Below are 19304 nucleotides of genomic sequence, written 5' to 3' on the forward strand. Positions count from 1 at the left end.
TCTGAGAGACCGCCAGAGGGACACCAATGTCTCTGCCACACCCTGTACCACCCCCCATACACACACACACTCCTTCTCTTCTCCTTGTGCTCTTCTTCATCTTCTCCTCTCCTCCCTCAATCCCTCTCTCGTGTTTGGAAAGGACAGAGTGGCGGCAACTGAATGAATTCCCTGTATCTCCCAGAGGTCCCGCCTACACACTCTGGTACGCTCCATCACACACACACACACACACACACACACACACACACACATGCATGGATACACACACACACACACACACACACACACACACACACACACACACACACACACACACACACGCACATACACACACATACACACACAGACACACACAGTATTTGTTTGGGAACTATGCCCTATTGTTGCAGAGCTCAGCTTAACACATCGCAATGGAACGCAAAGCAGCATGGATGGGCGGGCACACACACACACACACGCACGCACACACGCACGCACGCACACAAAAAAAGCCGCAGACACAAAAAGGTCAGTTCTAATCCCAAAACAAACACTGTCACACACAGGTAGCAGACGTGTACTGGGTCAGACCTGGACTATATCAGGGTGTATTCACGGGTGCATAGATAAACTGAAGCTTGGTCTGCTGCTATAATACAATAGTGGTTTCTATATGACAAAACAACAAAAAACACAACCCTTTCCCCTGTGGCTCGTGTGAACTACAAATGCCTTACATTCCTGATGTTACTCGCTCTTTCCCAGACATCCAACCTTGTTTCTAACGTCTCTCGAGCCATCGTAAAACACAAGGTTCTGGTTTTTAAAGCCTTTTTCAGTCCAGTTTAAGAAAATAAACTCCAATAAACAGCTAGTAATCTATGAGTAGGTAGTGTAAGTAAAATGACAACAGAAATTTAAATGTGAAGGGGCATGAAGTGGTTTCATCACACATAAATTAAAGGTCACAGCAAATACAGAGAAGAGTTTGTGACTAATTTCTTTTTTAAATGGCATTTTTCTACGCCAACGGTCTAGTTTCTCCTAATTGGGTTCACTGAGGATAAAAACTGCTGAATACCACCCACCAGTGCAATGAGTGTGAGAGACAGGTCACAATATATAGTCTTCTACATTCTTGTAAAATGTCATTTGTAAAATTCCTTAATATTCCCTGACAAATTCCCTTAACTTCCCTGTATGGGAAAGACCTCCAACAACTTTGTGGTATTCCAGAAATGTCATGACCACTGGGAAATTGATTTTTAGCAGCAGAACCACATCCATCCATCTACCTATCTGTCCATCTGTCTATCCATCTATCCATGCATTCTGCCGTATAATTCCCACCAGGGCTGATTGGCAGCAGTAAAGCCCCATTGCTAACACACTGGTCCAGCTGCTACTGTTGTGAACGGGGGGATTACAGCAGCCAGCTCACTCTGTCCCATCCCATTCTTCCACTCCTCTCTATCTCTGCATTATTTCATTCATTCAATCCACCAGTCACGCAATCCCAACCCCCCCCTCCAGCCCCACCCCATACACACACATCTATGTGTATAGATACAAATACACAAATCCAACATGTGCATGTCCATAAACAATTTGCAGGTCCACTTATACAGTAGTAGATCTACACCAGTGTTTTTCCAATGCGGGTCCCCCAGGGGTCCTTGACAGGCTTCTAGGTGCTCTTCTAAATCATTAGAAACTGGTATAGTGCAGAAAATGTATTAAGGATCATATCAGCATTTTCATCTTTCTGGTTTAATCTCACCAATGTCATGGTTCAAGTAAATGCTTGTGAGAGCGTTCAATACTTAACGCACACAAAAATATTATTTGATATAAGGGTCCTTATGGGGCAAAATTATTTCAAAAGAGTGTTCAAATTGTCAACATACCACAATAATCACAATGACAATGCATGTACTGTGACACCGTATTGATCTCTGTAGTATAGCCTTGTAAAATCCATTTTATGGCGCTCTTTCATTATGTTATCAAAGGAGTGAGTGGTGTGTGTGTGTGTGGTGTGGTGTGTGTGTGTGTGTGTGTGTGTGTGTGTGTGTGTGTGTGTGTGTGTGTGTGTGTGTGTGCAAACAAAGCAATCCTGGTTGTCAGTGGTTTTATCCATAACATGTACTTTTGCTCTGGACTGTGTTCATATGTGTGTCAGTGACCTGAGGTAGAGCCACCTGCTCAGTGAGGCTGCTCTCCAGTGCCAGCAGAGCTGCTTCTTGTTTGCAGCGCTTGATGATGAACGGAAACATTTTTTCTTTTTTTCATTTTCTTAAATGGAATGTTGGACTCTGCACACTCTTTATTCTTCAGGTAGAACAGAAAAGACTGTTTCCACTGTTTTACGTAAACAGTGTGCCAACAAATCTATGAGTCAATTCCTGATTCATGGAAATCATTTGTGTGCTAGTTGATTATAAATTTTTGAACAAATGCTGTGCTTCTCAACATTTTGGACACTAGTTTGTTTGCTTGAACATCTTCCTCTTATTTCTTCTCAAAATTACTCACATGCATGCTGATGCACAAATATATGCACACCAATGCACACTTAAGTGTCATTACACAGGCAGACAGATACAAGTTCATGTGTGCTCATGTAGCGATGCAAAATTCACTGTGAGGCACTTTCCCCAAAGTTTTTCTGTTTTTATGAGATTCAGAATATTCCAGGCAGAATGTTTCAAATTCGGCCCATGTTTAATGCATTACAAAATTTGAGAGCCCCATTGTAGAAGTCTCCTCTCTAGCTTGCAAACTTCAATCCAAAAACAACAGGAGGGTCCAATGGACTCCACATCTTAGCTTTTAAGATACAAATTTAGAATGCACCATTTTAATTAAAACAGCGTGTAAGAACATAGTGTGGCATGTTTGGGTCAGAAAAAAAAACCTTGTTTCCATCCTGCTCAGTATGCCTCTCTCTATTCCAGTATGGATGAGGGCTCTGCAGTTAAACGAAACACTCCAGTATGCTGTCCCACATGTTAATGGTGGTTGTATTGACTTGCTGTATTGATTTGATTTAAAACCAATCATTAGGGATGCATAATTCATGGGAACTAGAGAAGCTCACTCTTGTCAAGTTGTAGGTTTTCCTCTCATTTGCTGCCAAGAAAGGGAGTGTTCCATTACTCCATGATCACACAAAATGGTGAAATGAAAACAGTTGTGTGATTTGATACAGCACAGATACAATGGGTATGCATAAAATCCACCTGGCTGTAACTTCCCTACAGCGATACTTACAAGCCCAGGCAACATTTATGTTAGATATTAAATGCCAAAAATCCGATAAGAATTCCAATTAGATGCAAATTAAAAGATTAAAAGTGACATCATAGCCAATCAGGTTCAGGGACCTGCAAGATAAAAATAGTAATAGCCTAACAAAATAAATTCAGCTATATAGCATTTTTAACAAGAGTGTAAACAAGTTTTTTACCATTATAAATATCTGTGTCCTGGCCTGTAGTTGAAGAAGCTCTGCAATACATCAATTATGAATGAATCACTAGCGTCTGCAGCTACATCGATTCTGCAGTAAACAACATGAAATGTTTCACAAATTTGCCAAAAGCTCAATACAGCTCAGCAGCAGCGCTGGTGGTATTAGAGCAAATAAACCCTGATGTGTTGAGTATTGATCAGTTGTCGCTACATCACATCAGATCATAAATGTTTGCCTTGGGTCAAACACACACTAACCAGTACCATAGCAGCCAATCAATCCTATATTATTAACAGGTTGTGCCAACAGTAATAATTTCTTTAATCACAAGGCCTGGGGGGCTTTACGTTGTGTGTGTATAATATGTGCACTGTGTTCTTGTGATGCAAATGAGCAGTGCTGCCTGAAAACACCTGACAGACAGAACAGAGGTCTAAAACACCCCAAAGCCTGCCTGCATGGGACATGGGACTGCCATCCTGCACTTCAATTATTCAACACATTACTTAAATTAATTGTGCTCATTCTCACTTTGAGCGGCAGGACAACAGGGACACAATCAAATATTGCAAATCTCTGACTGAATACGTCAATATCAATATTGTAGGAATGACTATTGGTGCTTTCCTAAGATATTTCAAACAGATTTCTGATAAACAGTCACCTAGTAACATGGGTAAGATGATGAAGCTGGTGGAAACCAATAACAGAACAGCAGAACAGTCTGATAAATTCAGAAAATGCATCTCTTTACAGTAATGCAGCTTTTAAAACCAGGAAAAGACAACACTTGCCATATTATGACATCCAAAATCCCTGAGAATATTTAGTCTCTCATCACAATATCAAGATTGATATATAACCCAGTGACAAGTCCAGTCCGGTCAGACTAATGCCAAGTCTAACAGTGCATCAATCAAAACTTCCACAAGCCCTTGTCTTCTCAATGTCAGAGTCACAATACAACTTAATGAGATCAGCAGCAGCCAAGGGGTCAGAGAAATGGGCTTGTGGTCTAAAAAGTTGTCAATTTAAATTCCTGAGCCACTGGAGAAAAGCTGACCATGCAGACTGAATCAATAACTCTTCCATCTCTTCATAAATAGTCAAGATGTCTTTAACCAAGAAAAGGTAACCCTCAACTGTTCCAGTGAACCTGTTCATTGTCTAACAGGGCTGTGCTGAAAAAGAGCATGCATCCTCAGCTAATCCTCCCTTGTTTTTTGTCCCTAAAGGAGGTACCATCTTGTTTTTTCTTGAAGTACCATCCTATTATGTTTGCCAGTTACATAGGCAAAATCAAAAAGGCATTTTCCCTTTCAAGGAGCCCTAGTCCCATGCTGGGAGTAGACCAAACAGCCAGCAGAGAAAGCTTTGCTGGAGAGCACAGGAGGAAATGGATGATGGATTTTGTGTGCTTCCTCAATCCAAAACAGCAACTGGGATGAACCACCCTATTCACCTTGAGGAGGGCTTTCTGAGCACACCATCTACACTGTTCTCCAGTGAAGATGACCCTGACTGTTGAGTAGCCCCAGTTTTATCCTTGACTCTTAGCTGAAATGGAAAACTCCCAAACTGGGCTTAGATTGGCTTCCAGGTTAAGGTCACTTGGGAGGGATTTTTGTGTCATATTTCAATTTAAACTGAATTTTGACACATGCTGTGTGACTGTAAAAAACATTAAAATCAAGCCTTCTTTTACTGAAACATCCCAACCAGATGAACCCAGGAAAACCCCTGTATTAATCCTTGCCTATTTAATCCACCTAAAAATTAAATCAAGTGATGACAACTCAATGTAAACCCATAGTTGTGAATTATTATAAACTCAAACACAGTTCATCCTGCATCACTATCTAATGAACATCCATCAGAGCCACCTTCTGCAGCCACTATAAGCTGCTTTGTATTGGCAAATAGCATCACTCTCTTGTCCAAATTGCTTTATGAAGAAAAAGCCCCCAAATCATCCCAGTCCTGTTTAGCAGCCATGAGGATAAGGGAATGAGACTGCAGCCGATTATCCAACAGGAGGTCAGCTTCTCATAAGAGGCTGGGCAGAGAGGAAGGAGAAGGAATCAAGACCACTTAGCTGCAGTCAATTGGTCTGTCCTTGACATTCCTCGGGCTGCGATGAACTAAGTCTAAGACTGAGGCACTCTATAAACTTTGAGTGACTCATTCGCTTGGTTCCTCCCTTTCCTCCTCTCCCTCCCTTGCTATGGCCATTTCTCCCTCCTCCTTCCCTTCCTTCCTCACAAACTCCTTCCGTTGCTTTTGTCACTTCCTTTACGTATGGATTTATTCCCATTTTGCAGGTTAATCTGATTCATTTCCTCCCATGTTGTCACTTCAAACATTTAAACTAACATTTGGGCTTGGCTGCGGACACCTCACTGCATTACTATTCTGGGATTTAAAATACTGGAAAATACTAGTCATGTTCTGTTTGTAGTTTCTATTCTATGGAGCTGCTATACCAGCAACATGCTATGACATAACTTTTTTTGTCAACCAGGATTTAATCTCTGTTTGCCTGACTGAAACCAGGCCTGCTAGCCACAAAACTGTGAGAGTGTCAATGATTCTACCAAATACCAAACAATTCCTGGAGGCCTAAATGCTTCACTGGTCATGTCATACCTACAGATAGATGGAAAAAGTTCACCTGACTAATGTTCTTTGTCAATCCCGCAAATAATGCTCCTCTTGGCATCTGTCAATCTGAATATAAAACAGAAAAACTTGGAGAAAGATGAGAGCTGAATGCCGGTTGTTCTGTCCCTACTCTGACAGTTCCTGTCACTTTTGTCCTTTACAGAGAAAGCAGAATGACCTATAAATAATCCAAAGTTAGTGTCTCTTTGTGCCCTCTGTCATCCTCTCCCTACCTAATGATTTGCATTCCATGACAAATCAAAGACGTGAGAGATCTAGCACTTTCTGAACAAATGCATTCTTCTCTAAATGACTTTTTTATTGCCGCTGCTGGGGAAGTCCTGGAAAAGGGCGATGACTCCTTACCTTCCGGACTGCCTGCTAACTGTTTTGGCTGCCAGGAACTGATATAATTATTTAAGGGGAATACCACGTCATTTAAAAACAATCCAAATATTATTTCCATGGACAAGCAAACTTCATTTGTGAACATTAGCAAGTCCCTCCCAAAACTAGAGGGTGGAAAGTCAAGGCACAAAGTCTAGTTTGACACCATTCCTCCAAAAAAGTGGATAAATGGCAGTGAAACTGTGATAAATCAACTAATTTCACAAGTTGATCAAACAGCTAATACTTGAGTTCTCCATTCCTTTACAATTGCTTGGTGGTTATACAGCATACAGACTGCACAGTCACAAAAAAGGCATGAGCAACGAGAGAGACATGGACAGTAAATCAAATATTTGCAGTTGGTGCTGTGTCGTAATACAAGAGAGAATTTAATTTATTGATGTCCCAAAATAACCTTTACCCTGCAGTCTCTGCAGTTTACTATGAGCAGGAGACTTTCTACTGAAACACTTTGCTTCTCCACAAAACTAAACTTTCTAAATATTTCACATTTGATTCAGTATGATGCTGGAACAACACTGAGGGTCAGCACTTGGTAAAGCCCCAAAGCAGTGACTGAATCAATGCCAAAGCAATACAAATGCACATCTGCCTATTGATTATTGTTTCTTATTCTAAATACCTAGAGGGTTAAAACTGATTATCTTTTCAGTTTAGTTTAATAAACCTTTAACTGAGGACATTTACTATTATTTCACTTGTTCTTTAACAGGGTTCGAAATACTTTTTTCCAAATTGTCAAAATATTTTTCTGCAATCTGGAAAAACTTTCTGCAAATACCCAAGCTGTTATTCCTGTCCTACTATAACCTACCTAGCCTGGCAAAGCTAACAACAGCATCATACATGGCTTTGTACATCTTAAGAATGTAGTTTACATTGTGTGAATTAAAGACTGATTATTTCAAACCCCAAAGCATATTCTGATCACTCCTTGTTCAAAATTAACACTCTGATGCTCTGAAAACAATATTGGTCTTGAGCACCAAATATTTTATGGGTATTCGCAGATTTTATTAAGAGGAAATCACACTGAAAACTGTTGATAATCATCTTTATTCTTTATTGGACTTATTACAAGCCAGACTGGGTGGAAAAGGACAAAATTATCTGGATTTTTTTGCCTGCAAAATTGCAAATTGTTTTTATTTTTTTGCAATGCTTATAGGAAACATATTTAGTGAATCAGCATGCAGTGTTTCCCATGCACAGACTTGTGGCTACCCACAATGGGACAGCAGCAAAATGTCATGGGACTGAAACGTACTTGCAAGTAACATTCATACTAACTGATTTTCTGATCATCCACCATGCATTGATGAAATAAAGGTATCTGCAAATCTGGAATTAGACTCCCTTAACAAAGCATGTACCTTACAAGGTTAATGCTTGACATTACATTTAAGCATGCTCATTCCACCTCATTTGTCCCATCTGTTGTGAAAATTGGTGTGCTTGAGTCCTTCTTTAAATACAGCTGGGCATTTTGCCCCAAAAAGAACTCAGTTTACTGGGTATTGGCCAAATCCAGATTGAGGTGATTGCATTTGTTGGGATTAGTGAACTGGAATTAAAAAAAAGTTTTTTTTATCAAGAACAGAGCACTAAAGCACCGCAATGTTAACTTGCTTAATGAATTATGAATTTCCTATATCTGCTTAGATAACAAGATTTTAATGGGAGGATGCTGTTTCATTAGGTTAATATTTTTGTATGTACATATTGGATCAAATTTAGCTTCCCCACACCAAAAAGAATAAAAATTCTCCACAACAATGAAAGTTTTCAGATGAAAAGTAGTATAGTCTATGCAAGAACTTAACAATGAAGGGGCCTTCTTGTCGCTGGTCAGGAGACACTGGTGTAGTATCACAGCACGGACAACAAGTTAAAAAAATCTGAAGAACTGGTCCTGCATATTTTTGAGAGGTGGGGAAAAACATGTTCCTCTTTCAGGAGTTTTCACAACTGTAAATATCTGGTCTCAGTGGCAGCAGTTGGGCTGAAGAGTTTCTGCAATGTGGTAAAAAAATTTTTTTTTTTTAAATTTATATTCTTCACAGGAGCCCCAACAGCCTCAACTGCTAATTTCCCTTCTGCTCAATGATGCCTGAGAAACCATGCAAAATGAGACAACTTCATTCACCTGACAGCCTGAGATCCACTATAAAACCTATTTGTGTCAAAGATGCACAGCATGGCCGCTACATTTAATCAGCAGTGGCAGACTCCCCACTGCTGCAAAATTGAGCTTACTGTTAGGCAGGGCTGTCCCCTGGAAGTGGACGAGTCGACTCATCAGTCACAGACCTCCACAGTTGACTCAGAAGGTGGTTGAAGAGCAGTGTTTTGTTTTTTGTTTTTTTTTACATAACATCAGGTATCAGGCATTGCAATATGACAGTAACACAAAACACATTCTCTTAAAAAGGCTGTGGGAATATATTTCAGTAGGGAATGGGAAAATTTTACATTTTTATATTCTTTTTGACCTGACAGATGTAATTAACTGAATTAATCAACTTGACATTTGAGGGGGACAGTACTGAAGCCACTCTGCCAGCCACTCTTCCCATAATCAACATGCAAGTGTGCGAAATCAAGACATGCCTACAATACCAAACAAAAGACCATGCCAACCACTGGGCTGGTGGAGGGAAAATGAGTACAGCTATCCAATGATGGCTGACTCTGAAAATTTTGAGTTGAGTACAGCCCTACTGCAGTAAATGTACTGACAATTAAAAATCTTGATCTGCCCTTATCTCATTAAAATAGAAACAAAGGCAGGGCCAGAACAGTAGAATTAGGTTATCTGAGATGATAGATAGGTCAAAATAAGAGCCTTTGCTTACATCACTGTGGTCTAGGGTTGTCAAAAATATCGATACTCCGAAAAGTATCGATACTAAAAGGCCGTACCCGGATACGATATTAATTTGCCAAAGTATCGATACTACAGTGCATGAGCGCGTCACGCGCACTCGACAGGCAGCGCCGCAGGCCAAACAGCGCCTGGTAGGCAGAGCTCCAGCGACTCGGCCAGTGTTGCCAGATTGGCGACTTTCTCGCTAAATCTGGCGACTTTCCAACTCCCCCTGGCGACTTTTTTTGTCAAAAGAGACTAGCTACAAATCTAGTGACTTTTCCTGGTGTTATTGGAGACTTTTCTGGTATTTTGGAGACTGACATGAAAGCAGCGGGGGCTGCTGCGAGCCCCTCCCCCGCCCCAAAGTCCTCACAGGCGGTCACAGCCTCGAGCCGCGCGCAGAAGTCGCAGGCAGCTGCAGTCAGGAGAGGAGCAGAGAGGAGACCCTCACCACTCCGCGTCCAGGCAGCAAATGAATCGCGCATGCGCAAAGCCGCCGTTGACACAATTCCAGAAAATGTCAATCATATAAAACAATACTATGTTAATAAAAACAATGCTTAGTAGTTTGTAGTAAATTTGTAGTTCTAAAACATATGTCATTGTTATTTTTGTACTAAGATAAAATGTTGTAAAATTATTATGTTATTTGGGTTATTTTTGCAATTTGCACAGAGTGAAAACAAAATGTGATTTTATTTTTTATTTTTTTGATTTAAAAGGCTATTTTTGAGTTTTAATTTTAATAAAAATATTTTTTATGCTTTTTAAATTTTTGTAATTTTTTATCCCCGCGGTATCGAAAATGGTATTGAGTATCGAATATTTTCCTGGGTATCGATATCGAGTTTGAAATTTTAGTATCGTGACAACCCTACTGTGGTCTAAACTGGAGCAAGGTGGACCAGGGTCCCAGAACCAATATGATTCTCATGTTCTCCACCAGTAATAAATCTAAAGCAGAGATCCTAGTTAACACTCATTTCTTATCCAAATGTAGCATTCACACTGTTGGTCAAGGTTAATTGCATTTCATTAGGTTTGCTAATGGAAATTTCGGTGTACAGGTTGCTTCCGAGGTCTTTGCACCTCATCATGACACATTTCTGGCAGAAACACCACCGCAACACTTTCTCAATGTCTTCATATTTACATAAAAGTGTTTGTTTTCCCTGCTAAGCAGAGAAGCTGGGAGGGACCCTGCCCTGAGGGAGCAAAGGAGCAAAGTCCCAGGTGGGCCTGCATCCCAGGGAAGCAGGTCATGTGTCTCATCACTGCACCACCTCTGCATATCTGTCTGTGCAACTTTTGCTATCGCAAAACAATACCAGATCATTTGTGAGTAACTTACTGCCAAAGGGAAAGTTGTCAGGTGACCAACCCAAGAAACACGTCTCTGACCTATCTTGACCGATCTGATATAGGTTTAGGGCCTAATAACTGATCACTCAGCAGAGTAAATAAGCAACAGGACATTTAGGGACGCGACTGGATCGAATCCATAATGAATTCGGGGCCTGAGATCAGTCCTACCTCTTATTCCCCGCTCAGTAATCTGGCTGGGGAGGATTGGAGAGTAATCTGGATAGAGGGAGAGAGGGAGGGTGAGAGAGAGCGAAAGAGAGTCCTCTCCAGTAACAAAGATAATCCTCTCTTTCCCGCTACACCTCTTATCATTTCTATAAATTTCCAAAGCAAAACTTATTAAAATGTTCCAATGAATCGTACAGTGTCGAAAGAGTCAGGTCTGAGGAAGCTCTGCAACACAATGCCTGTGTGTGCGTGTGTGTGTGTATTTGCACCAATCACTCATAATGTTGTGAGTGCCTGTGTAAGTGCAGAGCAAGTTTATGGCTCCTGGAAACACGCTGCACTTTGAAGCGGAAAGCAGGAAAGTTAACAACCCATGCCAACATGAGGTTTCATTCAACAAGCAAAACTTTGACTAATACTCCACTAGTGATTAGTGCAGTAGCTGTTTGGTTGTTAGATAATAGTTATTGTGTAATAACGATGCATGTCCATACTTAAATTTAGCCTTTTAATGGATGCACTTATCCAGAGGGACATTGAATAAGCGCGGCAGAAGGAAAGCTTATCTTCCTCTGTACCAACATTACAAGCTACCAATGATAAGAGATAAGGCAAAACAACAGTGTCAGAAGACAATAGAAAAACTGAAAGACAAATGTCCCTACAGATACATGTATTTATCAAACAAGTATGCTAATAAGTAAGAAAGTGCACTTACTACTAATAATGCAAAACAGCAATTATTTGAATAGATAGAGAGCTTATGTAGTCAGGGGCTGCGAGTAGCCTTGCCATGTAAATACGGACACACTGACACTGAGATAGCTGTTATTGCTCAGCTGTCTTTGCTGAAAATTGAGGCAGCAAAACACATAAAGCCACGTGGGGGACTAGACTGACTAATGACAACTTCAACAGTCCACCACAGCCTGTAAGTTTATACACAAGTCCGACTCTGAGAGAGGGAGAGAGTCAAGCTTAGCTAGCTTGCATAACTTTGCCACAGCTACTCCGGCTGCAACTTCACCGTGGTGCACTCACGCTAGCTTCACGTTCAGTCAGACATATCGGAACTACAAGCACAGAGCACATGAAAGACCCAACACTGTGGCTAATACGACTAAGAGAGTGTGGTTTGTTTCAATGCCATGAGGTGCTTGGGAGTCGTATTATCAACTGATATAAGATTGATGTTATATTAATAACGACAAACGCTGGATGATGATTAACACATCGATTGGACTCCTGCTGCACATTCTGCTATCTTCGTTTTGTCGCTTCAGCAAAAAGTGGCTCTAAAAAAATTACACAGCCAAACGTAACTTGTCCTACAAAGTCATATTTCTTACTAACCGACCACAGGTACTTGAATTTATGAGTCTAGTGTTTGGAAGGACGACTTTGGAGTGAGCACATGAAGGCAGCACTATCCTACACCAGTGCACCGTCGTGATGCGTGCTGTGAGATCACTCATCCAAAATCACCGTCATTTCACTGCTTCAAAGAAGTCAGCCGTCCGCCGAGAAACGCCGAGCTGGCTGCAGACAGCGCACATTCCCGCTCACTGTAGGTAAAACACAATGTTTATATCAAGCTGACTCACCGTTAGTTGTCTGCTTTTTGACAGTTTGTCGGGAGTCTCCGAGCGTCGCTGTCACCACTACGATCCGCCCTCCCGTGAGTGCACTCCCGTGGCCGCAGACTAACTTGCTCCTCCCCGTTCACGCTCTGCTCCAATCACAAGTCGCAATTTCTGATTGGCTCCTGGTTTATCCATTCAAAATGACGCTCACGTCGAACTGACAGAATTCCTGTCCAATCGCAGCTTCCCAGTCTCGGGCCGGGCCGTGTGCCGTCACTAAACTGCACCTTTTGACAGACACCCGGCACATACAATGAAGAAGTTTGACTCCTTTTACGGGACGGTCCGGGTCCAATCGCCGGGAGGAACGGGCTCTACATACGGCCACGGTCCAGGAAGACTCCCCCACACCGCCCAAAGCACTGGAATGTCACCGGGATGAGAGAAATTACCTTCATTATGGAAAATATGGGACCTAAAGTTGTCCATTACAAATTATCCGAGGAGATGTGCGTTTAAATTCGCACTTGAAGTCACATTTAAACGTGATGGCATGAGTGTAAGGCGTGTTTAACTAACTACTACGTGATAACACTCAATTGTTTTATTTTCCCTTGGCTAACACACCCGCTTGACAAACTAGATAATATTTAATCTCATGGTGAAAATGAAAATGAAACAAATGTATGTCACTCTTTTCATAGCCTACAGGCCTCCTATACTATACTGAGCAACAAGAGTCAGGAGTATATTTTCAATGGGACAAAGACTAGAGTTTGTCAGGTTGTGTCCTGTATTGTAAATCCTTACAAAATAAAAGATAAATAGGCTATTGCTCAGAGGTAATAGCACCCTTCTCCTCGGTGACTCTAAATGTGACTAAACTTTACCACTAAAGTCAGTAATGGGGGAAAACCAGACCCGGCCACAAATTTCTAGCAGTGACAGTGTACGCACTCGCCCACTTTCAAAAGCTATACTGTCACTCAGGCCCATAACCACACATTTAAAATATAGCTGCAGAGCGACACCTTGTGACAAAAATGGCAAACTTCCTATACAGGCCTCCTGTAATAACCCAGACGACCGTCATTTGGTGATGTGTAGTCTCTTACCTGTACAGCGCAGTGGGACATTCACTTTTTGTGATCAGGATGCATCATAATTACCAATATTCTTACTATCATTTGTATTTTCTCGTAATAAAAAGGTCATTGGAGTGTCGTCTTTGCCAGGACTCTGTGGAAGAATAGATCTTGTATCTTAATGACCCTTCCTGGCTAAATGAAGAATAAATAAAAATAAATAAAAATTACATATCCAAGGTTGTGTTTTATGGCAGACTTAAAACTTTGTTGAGTTAGGAAACACACTTGTGGTGATGGAGTGTAAGGAAATGGGAAATGACACTGCATAGGAAATGCTGAGGTTTGTCAACCATCAGTGAATCTAATACAGATCTATGTAGATCAGTATTTTAGCAGTTTTGAATCTCCATGAATCAAATTATTATCTTACTTCACGAAATGTTTTACTTCATAGAATAACTGTTCATATCCTAGAAATCCAAACTAACATCACAAGAATCAGACTAGGCAGCATGACTTTGCTTTCAAAGAGGTTTATTGAAAGAAATATTTTGAAATTTTATAAAGTTCAACCACTGATAATGCTATCACACAATCAGGACCTGGAGCTTCACCATTTCCCCCCTCTAGCTTCCTTTTAACGTCTGATATGGATAAAGTCTCATTAACTTCTACAAGCACTGCACTGGCCGGCCCAGTATTACAATTCACTGGTTTACTCAAAATTCAGATTCTCTAATCCTTCAGTGGTGGGGCTGTCAGAGTACACACCATTAAGAAGGATGTGCTATTTTCCAAACAGTGGAGTGTATTATGGGACAACACACATCTCATGTTTCAGTACTTTTCAGCAACACAAGTGTTAAAGGTGTGACCGATTTTTAACATAGCATGCACTGAAAAGAAACAACATCGGTGTGGTCCAACAGCCGCACTCACACATGCTGATAATGGTACATCCTTTTTTTTTCTTTTTTTTTTTTAATTTAAAAAAAAAAAAAAAAAAAGTGCAGCCCCATTCCACCTGGGCAAAAGCTAGATTTGAACTATTTCGGTGCACTTGATTTGACTTCCCAGGCACTTGAACATCCTCAACAGTGGCCAGATAAGCTGAATCAAGCGCTCTTCGCTATTTGGGAAATGGTCAACTGTTGTTCTGCCCAGGACTGCTACACATGCCATCCCTCTGTTACAGTGGTTTGCAACCAAAGATACAAATATACAATATAATATTGTATCATCTAGGATCACTATATTTGCAACTATTCAATATCCCTCTCTTCCATGACCTGGAAGTACTATGTATGTATATATATACATACTCTCCCGTACCCGGAAGGATTCAGTGTTTCACTCTACACACAGTTTGCAAGCATACAGCAAAAATAAGCTGCTTTGCACGTCAAACCCTCTCACTGCTGAATGATTTTCAGTGCAGCATGCAAGTAAAAATGTGCACAATATTAAAAGTCTTTAGCTTAATCATCATCACCAACCTCCTCATTATCATTGCCATCATTGTTATGAACAATATCATCATCTTTTTTCCATTAACATGATTATTTTAAGAAATTAGAGCAGACTTTATTTATTTAGTTTATTTTTCCTCTACAGTATTCTGCATTTCAAAGCATGCCAGAGAAGTTTTTCAGTTTCTGCATAGTGCTGGCTATATGAGTGCCAAAGAGTTGATTCCTTTACAAGTAGTAGAAGTTGGTATGTACAGGCAAGGAGTGACAGAGCAGATCCAGTGTTGTGTAAACGGTACCGAAAACCCCCCAAGTGCTCAAAATATCTACAAATGCGGGACCGGAGTCTGTCGTACCTCATAGAAAGTTGAACAGAGCTGAAAAGAGCTCGGCAGAATGGAAGAGCCATTAAGGAAGGTGTGTATCTAGGTGTGTGTATGTGTGTGAGTGGTACAGGTGTTGAGGATGTTTTGTGTATGTGTGCACAGGTATGTTTGTGCATGGTTATTATATGGACATGCAGCTTTTACCTGTGTATTTATGAGTGCGTGTGAGTGTTTGTGTCCGAATGCAAAGGGAAAAAAACTAAGTGAAACCACCATTATGCACCCCAACACACACATACACACCAGCCCGCCCACCCCCCCACCCAAAATCGAATCCCAATGGACCAAAATCCACTTCTCAAAATGAACCCTCTACTGTTATAATATGCAGTATGCATTACATAAATGTATTGTTTAGCATTGGGTATTTCCCTAAGCTCTACCGTCGCACACGAGATCACATAAGAAGAGCTGACAACCACATTCTAGAGTTGAGGTCGTAGTTATGAATGTAAAGATACAGTTCAGGCCACTAGGTGACTATTATTGAACACTACCAGAACACTCGCTACAGTACATGAGATGGCGTGGCGAGCCCACGTCTGAAAACCAACGAATACGAGGGTTGCAGGGAGCAAAGCAACAAAAGAAACAGTTTCATTGGTTAATTAGATATTTTAACTTGTAGACATGAAAGTGACTCAGAATGCTCAACTTGTTATGAACCGTCCTGGGACAAAAGTCAGTGAGGGGGGTTTTGGACTGCTGAATTGCAGGTTGGCAGGGCAAGACGCTCAGTGACCTCAGGGAGGGAGTGCAAGACGAAAGCTAACTGATAAATATGTCAACCAAATCAAAACAGTGCATAAAAAAAAAAAAGCACATGGGTCACAGTAGTAAGAAGAAGTCAGTAGATTTGGTCAATGTCAGCTTATCTGCTTTGGACATCCGTGATGCCACCACAGACATTTTGATTGCACAACACTGAAAAAAGTGATGCTGCTATTAAGATGTGGTGTAAATTGTTGATTCATCCTTGTTGAAAGTAGCAAGAATCACTTTTTTACAGCGTGGACACCACCCTCATATTTACAGTAACTCTCTGGGTTCAAGTTTTCCAAACCATCACACAGCAAAAATCGCTTCCAAATGACTGTAAAAAGTTGCATTGGTTCAACTATAAAACCACAGGTACTTCAGTGACATTTTGGATTTGAATTTGAGTCGAATTATATCAACATTCACGTCTGTGGCTTGAATGTCCTGAAGGAGCTGAAGTGCATGTGATTTTACCATTTCAGTAATCTTTTCTCTCTCTCGCTCTCTCTCTCTCTCTCTCTCTCTCTCTCTCTTCCTCCCTCTCTCTCCCTTGCTCTCTCTTTTTTTCACAGCATTCTCTTGCTTTGGTTCAATACTGAAGTGCAGCTTTACAAAGCATGACATCAACTTGTACAAACAGCTGCAGGGCCCAATTACTGTACAGGTCGACACATTGACAATAACTGTGAAAATTTTGTCTTTGTCTGAATTTGGGAATTCATTAGTTTTGAACCTGACACTTGATAATGTAAGGAATAGCGACATGTTGTTGAGAATAATAATAATAATAATAATAATAATAATAATAATAATAATAATAATAATAATAATAATAATAATTGGCAACACTTGCCAAGCACATGTAGTCATCTGGCTGAAAATCAAGCATAAAGTGAACAAATGAACACAAAACAGGGAGAGAAAAGTTCACACAGACGGCCTCCACCACATGAGCTGTTCAATTATGCTCCATAAAGTGATAAATCATATTGGATACAGTCAACAGACAAGAAAAATACTACAACCAAATAAATAAATTAAATAGCTTAGACCAGCAAGCAGTAAAATACAATTGTCACAAATCTGCATTAAAGGGGAATTCCACCAAAACTGAGTTTGAGGTCGGTATTCTGTAAATATTGTGACATTTTCACCTCAAATTTCCTGAGCTGCTTTTTGGGTGGTTGGTTTTGAGTTATGAGACAAAGGACAGTGCAGTCCTATGGTGTCAATGGACTGCTGTGACTGTGGAGTAAAAAGTCATGGATAGCCTTGTTCCTGTATTTTTTATTAAAAATCTACATTTACTTAATTAATAGAACAAAAAATACTGAGGAGAGAGGTGAACCTGCTACCAGGTTTGTATGTGTTGCTCTATCACATTGTGGCCATCAAGAGGAAAATTCAGGTCCTTCTCTCCTGTATTTCAGGCTAATTCTATATCTTTAGTGAATTTTATCAGTACAGCAAACGGGCTTATCCATAACATCTTCTTCACAGAAGACAATTTGAAACTGTCATTGGTTTGCCCTTTCCTTGATCCTAAGCGCTCATGACAAAAAAAAAAAAGAAAAAGAAAACAATAAGAGTGAGAGATAATGGAACATTCTGAAAGTTGACTTCTGTAAAATAGCAACTTAGTCTTTTTTTTTTCTTTTGATTGCAATTCTAAAATTCCCCTTTAACTGGCTACCATTGCACTTGTTCATGTTATTCCTCAGTACATTTTTTCCTAACACGAGACATCTGGACAAATTCCAGACAAGACAGTCTAACAGTGGCTCTGTTAAACCATGTTTGCCTCCTTCACCACTTTGCAAAATAATAAATAAATTAATCTCATAGTTAATCACATTGGTCTGAGTATCATTTGATTTTAACACTGCATCACTTCATCACAACCTCCTGGGGCAGAGAGCTGAAATTACAATATTCACGGTTCCCTTCACGTATTCTGTGGCTGGTAAGGTTTTAGAGGGGAAGCAGTGTATAATTTCTGTCCAAATTTCACGCCATGATTAGGTGTGAAAAGCATAAAAGCAGCCATTTTGCCTCTAGCCTCTTTAGGTGAACAGCGCATTGAGAGTGTGAAGATTAGACTAGACTGTTTCGGGGGTCAACTCACCTTTGGCTTTTCAGCCAATTTAAAAAGTTTAGTAAAACCGATTTATTTGCCACTAAACATTTTGATACCTAGCTGTCATTCCAGCTACCTGCATCATTTTGTGACCTAAATATCTTTCTGACATCACTTCAAAACCATTTTACCATGCCATAATATCATATTGTGAAAATGTTGTTCTTTTTGGGGTTGACATTTAACTTGGCCTCCTCTTGCATGTTATATAATTTATTGTGAAACATCATACTATAAAGTCCAAGTACATTTTTTTTTCTTTCCGTGTACAGTAATTCTTAGTTTGTGAGGAACACATACTTCATGTAATTTAACTGAAAATGAGTCAACCCCAAACTTGCTCCTGTGGACTAGACTCTACTTAATTAATCTCAAAAGTCTCCTGGTAAAAATATTCCTAATCTTGCTTAGTGACTATGTATTGGTGAAGTCAAAGGAAATCTCACAAAAAAAAAAAAAAAAAAAAAGAAAAGGAAAAGACATTTGATCGTTTTCATCATTTTCATCTCGTCCAAATGTATCCTGAGGCTGGCCAGGTGTTGCAGTGGTTTGACCAAGAATGACCCTCGGCTGGAGTGAAACTGTATTATGAAGGAAAATGAAAAGGATGTCTTTGTTTCTGAGTTTCATGATTACTTCAACACATTGCCTCCCCTTGTTCCTTGGTTTGGTGTTACTTACCAGGAACTGTGACACTGGAAAGCAATGCGCATCATAAAGCAGACTCAAATAATTTCTGCACTATAAGCCACATCAAACCTGAGGAGTTTAACTTAACTTCCTTGCTATTCTATAACAACAAAATTCACCATAACCCTGAATCCATAAACTTCCATGATGAAAAGTCAAGGAATCTACTTGGGCTCTATGGTTACATGCCACGCCAACAGATGTATGTCCCATGCCGGTTTACCTTGTGTACATTCCCTATAACGTTCAGATATAATTTTT

General features: G+C 40.3%; 1 protein-coding gene across 9 annotated transcripts in view; it reads right to left on the reverse strand.

Moving 5' to 3' along the window:
- The window catches only part of LOC115378975 (microtubule-associated protein 4), a 127519-nt gene extending 114911 nt beyond the window's left edge, over positions 1 to 12608 (reverse strand). For all 9 annotated transcript variants that reach the window (XM_030079592.1, XM_030079587.1, XM_030079591.1 and 6 more), the window contains exon 1: positions 12536 to 12608. The gene's annotated coding sequence lies outside the window, so the exon portion shown is untranslated. The remainder of the gene's footprint in view (positions 1 to 12535) is intronic.
- Between the last annotated feature and the right edge of the window lie 6696 nt (positions 12609 to 19304).

The sequence above is a fragment of the Myripristis murdjan genome, chromosome 20 (genome assembly GCF_902150065.1).
Source record: "Myripristis murdjan chromosome 20, fMyrMur1.1, whole genome shotgun sequence".
Lineage (NCBI taxonomy): Eukaryota > Metazoa > Chordata > Actinopteri > Holocentriformes > Holocentridae > Myripristis > Myripristis murdjan.